Source organism: Camellia sinensis, unplaced genomic scaffold, assembly GCF_055761805.1.
Source record: "Camellia sinensis isolate YWXY unplaced genomic scaffold, ASM5576180v1 Unanchor47, whole genome shotgun sequence".
Lineage (NCBI taxonomy): Eukaryota > Viridiplantae > Streptophyta > Magnoliopsida > Ericales > Theaceae > Camellia > Camellia sinensis.
Genome location: NW_028129345.1, coordinates 429,008 through 438,408, shown reverse-complemented (window position 1 = coordinate 438,408; position 9,401 = coordinate 429,008).

The window sequence follows — 9,401 nt, the reverse complement described above, 5'->3', positions numbered from 1 at the left end:
CGATGTTACGATATTTGATGATGAATACGGTTCATCCCTTGTCTCGCCGATGTTACGATATTTGATGATGAATACGGTTCATCCCTTGTCTCGCCGAGGTTACGATATTTGATGATGAATACGGTTCATCCCTTGTCTCGCCGAAGTTACGATATTTGACGATGAATACGGTTCATCACTTGCCTTGCTAAAGTTTTGGTGTGTCTCGTTTTGAAGGACCCCGGCTTTATTCATGTAAAACCTTTATTTTTAGTACCATTCACTGAGTTTCGTACTCACCCCTCTATATATATGTAGGTGATGAGCAGGACGGCGGCGACGCCTAGTTCGTTGGGATACTTGTTTTGGATTCGTGTATTTGCCGGCCCTACTTTGTATTTACGTCGGCGATACCCTGTTTTGCATGTCGGCGAATTCTTGAAAATCCTGCTTCTTGACTTGTATTAGCTGTATTTTGTATATGTCGGCTCGAGAAGCCTTTTGATCAAGATGTAACATGTATTTTTGTACCTTGTTGTATTTAAATTGTGAAGTTAATTGGAAATGTTTAGCACTGCTTTAATCTACGCACAGCTCTTATGGACCGCTTGTAATTGATTTATCGCTTCCGCATTTGTGAGCCCCCTATATTCGTACTCTGATTGTGTTAAGTTTTGAAAGGTTGGCCTTCGGTAATTACGGATTACTGGCCATCACGGCACCAAACTACTAGGGGCGGTTTGGGGTCGTGACATAAAATGAAAAAGATTAAAATAGTTTTTTATTTTATTTTTTATTAAAAATGTGATAGAGAGAGTGTGATTTTGATTTTTTTTTTTTTTGGTTAGAAATGTGAGAGAGAGAGTGAGAGTGAGTGTGTGCTGGGATGAGTGTGTGCCTATGAGAAAGGATGGAGAGAGAAAGGGACGGATTGAGAGTATGTGTGGCAGTATGTATTTTTTTTTTTTTTTAAAAAAAAAAACCGAATTTGAGCCGTTTATTTTTTTTTTTGTAGGTAACGTAATTCTATCTGAGCCGTTGCCTGGAGGATGAGCTGGAGAGAAAGGCTCGGGGAGGATCCAAACTCCTTGAGGACACCACGTAATTTCCAGAATCACCAATTAAATAAGCATAATTTTGAAAAGGTCCCTAAACGGCTATATGTGAAATGATATTTTAATTATGAACCGTGCTAAAGGCTTCGAAATTGGAGGCGCCAATTTGTCTCGAAAAGTTGTTTTGTCTGTTTGTTTTTTTTTTTTTTTTTATGTTGGTTTGGTTCTGTTTTTGGTTTTTTTTTTTTTGGAAAGGTTTTTATGTGTATCCTAAAACCTAAACCCTAATAAAAAAATAAATAAATCAACATAGCCCAACAAAAAAAAAAAAAAACCAACATAGGCCAACAAATAGAAAAAAAAAAAAAAAAAAAACAATTGGGTTAGGTTGATTAAGTGATAAAATTGACTGATCAGTTAGACTGCTGGTTAAAATTTGTTAATTTCATATAGTTTTGTACGAGTCCTTATTATATTTTTATTTCAAATAAGAAAGACTCAGAAGAAATAAAAACCTAAACCTTAAATCCTAAACTCTAAACCCACCCCTATACATAATCATCCTTTAAAAATAAATAAATAAACAAATAAAATTACAACAGCCTAATAAATAAATAAATAAATAAAACAACCAAACTAACACAACCCAACAAATAAAAAAATAATAATAAAAAAACAACAACAACAAAACAACACAGTTAAAAAAAAAAAAACCAATTCGAGGCACATTCGAGGCCTCAAATTCGAGGCCTCAATCTTTTTCCTTTAATTATATGATTGTTTTAGATAAAAATGTTAGAAGTTTTAAAAAAAATTATTAAATATTTGATCAAATATTTTAAATGAATGTGTGTCGCACACTTATGTAGGACTTACACTTATGTGAGATATTTGATCTAATATTTTATAGAAATTTTGGTATCCCCAACTTAACTCTTTTATAAAAGTCCACTCTTTTGCCATTTGACATTAATATTAGAATAAATTACACTAATCCTCCTTAAATTTAAAGAAAGTATAGCTAGTATTATATTTTGATATAATACACTAATATTTCTTTTAGTATGATTAAAATTATTGAAATTAATGTTAATGGTAAATAAATACTCAAATAAATAAAGATAAGTATATATATATATATATATATATATTTTAATAGGTAAGAAATCATAATTTTTTTTCATAGAGCTAATGAATTACTGATAAAAATAACGTAATATGAATTAAAACTTTGAAGGTGGTCAATATAACTAATTGTATTTTCTTAAATTTCAAATAAAATGAATTAAATTTACTCTTAATATTAACAGAGACAGAGTTAAAAAGGATCCTAGAGGTGTGCCCCTCTTACTTTTATATATATATTTTTTCTTCCAACTCTATAAATTTATACGAAGAATAAAAAGTGATAATACAGCGTGTTCCAGATGGAACAGGTCAGACTGATCCACGCTTCCCAAACTGGTGCCCGTTGTACCAAGCCCACAGAGAGACCTGCACAAGAGTTCAATGGGGAACGGGGAGTCCCCCAACGAACCCTCCGAAGAGCAAGTTAGAAAGAGAGATGGAATGTAGAGATAGATTAGTGATAGAAAGCTTAACCTTTTTTCTTGTCTTCGATGCCTGCTTATATCCTCTACTAATCATTTCGTTGTCCCTTTCGACTTGTCACCTTGGCCGAAAGTCTATGTTCTAGCTTACCTTGTTCATGGTGAGGCCGTTCCGTCCCGACGGGGAGGGGTTATTGCAATAAATGCTGTAAGGAACTCCATTAATGGCTGATGTGCAGTGCAATAACTTTGCAGGATCTTTGTCTGCTTATGTGGCCTGTCCTTCTCTTGCCACGTGTTTAGATGTCATTGGCTCTTAATGCCATGTTGAGCTCTAGCAACGTTGGCTTTTAGTATTTGAATTATGTATTGGGCCCTAAGTTATGGGCTATAACCTTTATGGGCGTATCCATGTCAGTAGTCCCTCATTCTCAAGTGCAGCTTTAGTCCAACAAAGGAAATAATGAAGAAAACGATGGTTGTGAAAGACTGACGGGACGAAGACCGACCGAGAGGTGGGCCGACGACGATGGGTGACCAAGCGGAGGGACCGACCCTGAGAAGGGGCGACCGCAAAGGGTGACCGAGTGGAGGGGCCGACCATGAGTAGGGTCGACCGTGAAGGGTGACCGAGTGGAGAGACCGACCCTGAGGAGGGCCGACGGCGAAAGGTGACCGAGTGGAGGGACCGACCATGAGGAGGGCCGACCATAAGGAGGGTCGACCGCGAAGGGTGACCGAGTGGAAGAACCGATCATGACGAGGGCCGACCGTGAAGGGTGACCGAGTGAAGGGACCGACCATGAGGAGGGTCGACCGCGACGGGTGGCCGAGTGGAGGGGTAAGTGGCGGTGCGCGGGGCTCGAGGAGTGGCAGGACACATAGTGATTTGAAATGGAAAAGATAGGGTAGGGGAAGGGGGCAGTGGATCGTGGTCGTACACATGGCGGAATCCCGTGATGGGGGAGGTTAGGCGTTGGGTAAGAAACGAAAGGGTAGGTTAACATAGGGTGTTGAAAAGGCGGTTTTGGCAGATTTTTTGAAAATTTTCAAGCTGGCAAAATTTAATTGTGACCCTTGGAATACAGGCAAGCCTTGGGCTTTTGATGTTATCCGCTTTACCTATCTTTTCTCAAAAAACCAAAACGTTCCAAAAGTAAACTCTTTTGTGTCGAGTGATACACCTCTGCAACATTTTGTGAACTACCTTGTACCAGCGTCTGAAGCTATACGCAGGCATACCAAAGAGATGGCTCGGGAGGAGGTGCCCACCGTGAGACTAGATGCGTTGGGGGACGACAACGCGGTAGACCTGACTGGTCAGCTTTGCAGCCGCTATATTTGGTTGTACCTAGAGAAGGCATCCATGAAGTTGAGCATTTGATGACTGGCCATGGCCTTAACAAGCAGATCTATGCGAGGAAAAGGATAATTGTCTTTGGGGCAAGCTCGGTTGAGGTTGGAGTAGTCGACACAGAGTCGCCATTTACCGTTATTTTTACGGACCAGGACCACATTTGACAGCCATCTGGGGTAGTCCACATTTTTGATAAACTGTGCCTCAAGGAGCTTATCTACTTCAGAAGCAATAACAGTGTTGCATTCCAGGTGAAAAATGCGTTGTTCTGGTGGAAGGGTCGGAAATAGGGCTTAATGCTAAGACGATGGGTGATGAAGGAGGGGTCAATACCCGACATGTCGGAGTGGGTCCAGGAAAATACGTCGTTGTGCTCAATCAGAAGGGCCATGATATCGGCCTTGGCCTAGGAGGATAGTTGGCTGTCGATCTTGGCAATTTTTGTCGGGTTGGTGGGATCGATGGGAACCTCGACAAGCTTTTCCACTAGTTCCCCTCTGACTAGCTCGTCTTCGTCTCTAACGTCGAGTGCTTCAATGATCATACCCTCCTTTAGTTTGACCTCTTCAAGTGAAGCGACGTAACATTCTCTGGCCAAGGTCTGCTCTCCCCTCACTGTGCCGACCCCAAGGTCGGTAAGGAATTTGACGGTAAAATGAAAAGTGAATGTGATAGCTTGGAAGGCATTTAGGCAGTGCGACCGAGGATGATATTGTAAGCAGAGAGACAGTCGACGACAAGAAAGGTGAGCAACTTTGTGGTCTGTCGCGGGTATTCTCCGATTGTGATGGAAAGATCGATGGAGCTGATGGAGGTCACCAAATCTCCAGTAAAACCGACCAATGGGGTTTAGAGAGGGGACAGACTTTCTTCCCCGACCTTGAGCTGGCGAAAGACATTTAGAAAGATGATGCCTGAAGAACTGTCGTTGTCGACGAGAACCCGTCTGACTTTGTAATTGGAGAGGAGGGCAGAGATGACGAGGAGGTCGTTATGAGGGTAACGGATGCCTGTGCAGACGGCCTCCGTAAAGGTGATGGGCTCCATCCACTGCTTGGGCTGTTTGAAAGGATGGTCCAATATGGCAACTTCTTTGTCTAAGCCTTGCCTTATTTTTCTGAGTTCTGCCCGCTGAGTCGAGCGAGATGGTCCTCCATAAGCAAGCCCGCCAGCAATAACTCTGATCTCTCTAACAGGTGGGGCAGGGTTACCTTGTGCCCGGGGTTACTGTAGAGGGCGATCATGACCTTGGTTAGGTTGTGCAAGTTGTTGAGGAGGGGTGCGCCGGCGGTCATTTCTGATAGGTTCAGTCATTTGCCTTTGCTGAGGGCAGGCATCCGTGAACCGACTGAGACGTCTGTGACGTATCAAGCCCTCGACCTGGTCTTTAAGGGTAACACACTCCTCCGTGTTATGGCCGTGGTCTTGATGAAAGCGGTAGTATTTGGACTGGTCTCGCCGGTTGGAAGGAGACCGTGACGGTTGGGATCATTTTAGGGGATAATCTTATTGAATCTGGTTCAAGACTTGTTCCATGGGGGAGTTAAGGGGGGTGTATCGTTCGAACCAGCCGTGCGGTCGGGTTGACGCTGATCGATCGGCTCAGGGTGGTCGGTTGGTATACTGAGGTGTTTGGTGAGTGAACTAGGTGTTTCTAGTTTCTGAGTCCTTTCTCTTCTCTCTAGGGGTCGGGTGTTTGGCTGTAGGATCTTGTCGGGCGGCTAGGGAATCTTCGACGTTCGTGTATTTTTGGACTTTGGAAAGTGGGGTTGCCATGGAGGTCGGGGTGTTTTTGGAGAAGGAAAAAATAAAATCAGATGATCGTAGACCGGCCATGAAAGCCGTGAGAATGACCTTGTCATCATTTTCTGCCACCTGCAAGGCCTCAGTGTTGAACTGGGTGACGAAGCTGCGCAGTGACTCTCCCTCTGTCTGACGGATGTTAAGGAATTGAGTTGCTGGACGCCGTTGGCGCTGGGCACCAATGAAGTGGCTGAGGAAGGAGTCACTTAGGTGCTGAAAGGTAGAGACAGAGTTTGTCGGTAGCTGACTAAACCACAGTCGGGCCAACCCCTTAAGTGTTACGGGGAAAGCCCGACACATGATTTCATCAGGGAATGCATGGAGGATCATGAGGGTCCTGTAAGTCTCCAAGTGATCGACTGAGTCCGTTGTACCGTCGAAAGAGTCAATCGAGGGCATTTTAAACTTAGGAGGTAGAGGTTTGTCCCTGATGGAGGCAATGAATGGTGAGTTGGCTGCGGTAGATGGTTTATGCTGTATGTTCTGCATGACTCCTTGGAGCTGGAGCTTCATGGCTCGGAGTTCCGCGTTCCAGAGAAGAACGTTGTCACCACCGGAATGCAGCGGGGGCTGGACACTACTAGCCTCTCCCTCGAGAGTGGGTGCCTGGACCGATGGAGGTGGGACCCGGGGTGGCGGGTTCATATCTGGGGGAGAGGGTCAAAAGCCTTCCAAGTTGGGTGGATGGGGCTGTTGGATAGTATGGCTCGGGGCTCATTCTTGGTTGGATGGGATATCTGGAGGTGGTGGAGGAGGCATAAGAAGGTTTCTTTGGAGTAGAGCATTAATCAGGGCTTGGTTTTGCTCGGCCAGGCAGTTAATGCTGTTGGTGAGCTCGGTGAAATATTGCGGCTGGTTGTTTGGATTGGGAGGGTCGGCGTGGTAGTCGGCAACATTGTGGTGAGAAACCATGGATCTAGTTGTGACCATCTACCTTAGTGGGTGGCAGGAAGGGGTTATTGGGAAAGGGTCTCCGGCGACAATGAGCACAACTGGCGCACGGAACAAAAGGTTTCCCACAGACGGCGCCAACTGATAATATAGCGTGTTCCAGATGGAACGGGTCAGACTGATCCACGCTTCCCAAACCGGTGCCCGATGTACCAAGCCCACAGAGAGACCTGCACAAGAGTTTAATGGGAAACGGGGAGTCTCCCAGCGAACCCTCCGACGAGCAAGTTAGAAAGAGAGATGGAATATAGAGATAAATCAGTGCTAGAAAGCTTAACCTTTTTTCTTGTCTTCGATGCCTGCTTATATCCTCTGCTAATCATTTCGTTGTCCCTTCCGACCTGTCACCTTGGCCGAAAGTCTATGCTCCAGCTTACCCTTTTCATGGTGAGGCCGTTCCGTCCCGACGGGCAGAGGTTATCGCAATAAATACTGTAAGGAACTTCATTAATGGCTGATGTGCAGTGCAATAACTTTGCAGGATCTTTGTCTGTTTATGTGGCTTGTCCTTCTCTTGCCACGTGTTTAGATGTCATTGGCTCTTAATGCCACGTTGAGCTCCAACAACGTTGAGTTTTAGTATTTGAATTATGTATTGGGCCCTAAGTGGTGGGCTATAACCTTTATGGGCTTACCATGTCAAAAAGTATATGATAATATTATTTTTGTAAATCAAATTTGTTTTCATGGGTTAAAGTGGAAGGTCCACTTTGAGATATCATTTTATTTAGGGTAAATTATTTAATTGGTCCTTATAGTTTATACGATGTGTTAATTTGATCCTTATTATTTTAATTTACTCAATTTTGTCCATTAATTTATTAGATTGTGTCATATTGGTCCAATAAATAACAATCGTTAGGTTTGGTGAATGGAAACTCAAACGATGTGTTAATTTGGTACTTGTAGTTTACATGATGTGTCAATTTAGTCCATGTTAAAATTTAACAAATTAAAATAATAGGGATCAAATTGACATATTTTTTAAGTACGTGCCAATTTTTCGTCTACCAAACCTAACGGTTGTTATTTTTTGAACCAATATGACACAATTTGTTAAATTAAGGGACAAAATCAAGCAAATTAAACTTTTGCCGCACATGTGGGAATTTTTTTTTTTTTTTTTCAGAGATTAAACCATTTCTTAACTCAAGAATCACCCAAAACATTTCGAACCATTTCTACCTGCAATACACATCCAAAATAAAAATAGCACTTTGAAAATATCGGAATGCTTAACAAAGGTATAATCTTCACGTGAAAATCACGGGTACTACTTTTCTCCCTAACAGTGTTTGTAACTTTCCCTATTCTCCAACAGGGTGACAGACTAGGTTGTTCGGTATCCAGAATCAAGGCGCATAAAGCTAACTCAACTTATGGGACTGCCATACAGAGTTCAAGCCGGGGGGGTTTTGAAGCAATCTCCACACCCCTGGGTATTTAAACCAGACTCTAGTCTTGAAAATTCCAAAACTTTACGTTCTAGGCTTTACCATTCTAACTCTAGTTTCCACCGTTTAAATTGGTCCCCTAGGAACTCACTACAAACACAGTTAGGTAGCTATACCAGATCGTCAGATGCCGTTTGAGCACAACTAACACCAAAGGAATTACACCTTTAGAGGATTTAAAGTCTCCTAGACGTCAAATAAAGCAAAGCAAGAATAAAGAAAATCATAACAGAGTAGAAAGGAAAGAAAAGAGAACAGGACATTAATCTCTCAGTCAAAGTAAAAAGGGTCCATCAAAACAATGGACTCAATCATATCCCTATTCTCAATCTCCTCTATATATGGCTTTAGTCTTTGGCTATTCACCTTGAAAGTGTGGCCATTCCTTGGATCTTGCACCTCAACGGCACCATGAATAAATGCCTCTACAACCATAAAGGGACATCCCATTTTGATCTAAGCTTACCCGTAAAGAGACTCAATTTTGAGTTAAAAAGCCATACTTTTTGGTCAGGTTCAAAGAATTTTCTATTAATGTGCTTATCATAGAATTCCTTAGTTCAGGCTTTATAAAATTTTGAACTCACATATGCATCATTTCGAATTTCCTTCAACTCATTGAGTTGCAATTTCTAGTTGAGCCCAGTCGCGACCATATCTATGTTTAACTTTTTTATAGCCCACAATGCTCGGTGTTCAAGTTCAACCGGGAGGTGGCATGCTTTGCCAAACACCGCCCTATATGGTGACATCCCAATGGGTGTCTTATAAGCAATACGGTAGGCCCATAATACATCAATCAAGCGTGTTGACCAATCTTTCCTATCTGGCCTCACCGTTTTCTTTATTATGTGTTTCACCTCCCTATTAGAGACTTCCACTTGGCCACTAGTTTGAGGGTGGTATGGAGTGCCCACTTTATGAGTGATAGAGTATTTCTTAACTACCGACTCAAAGAACTAGTTACAAAAATGCGTACCTTGATCGCTTATTATGGCTCTAGGAATCCCAAAACGACTAAAGATGTTTTTATGCAAGAATTTGATTACTACTTTATGATCGTTTGATTGGGTAAATATTGCCTCCACCCACTTAGGCACATAATCCACTGCCAAGAGAATATACTAAAACCTGAACAACGAGGGAAAGGGCCCATAAAATCAATCCCCCAAATATCAAAGATCTTTACCACAAGAATAGGGGACATTGGCATCATATCACGGCAAGTTATCGAACCCATTTGCTGACAGCG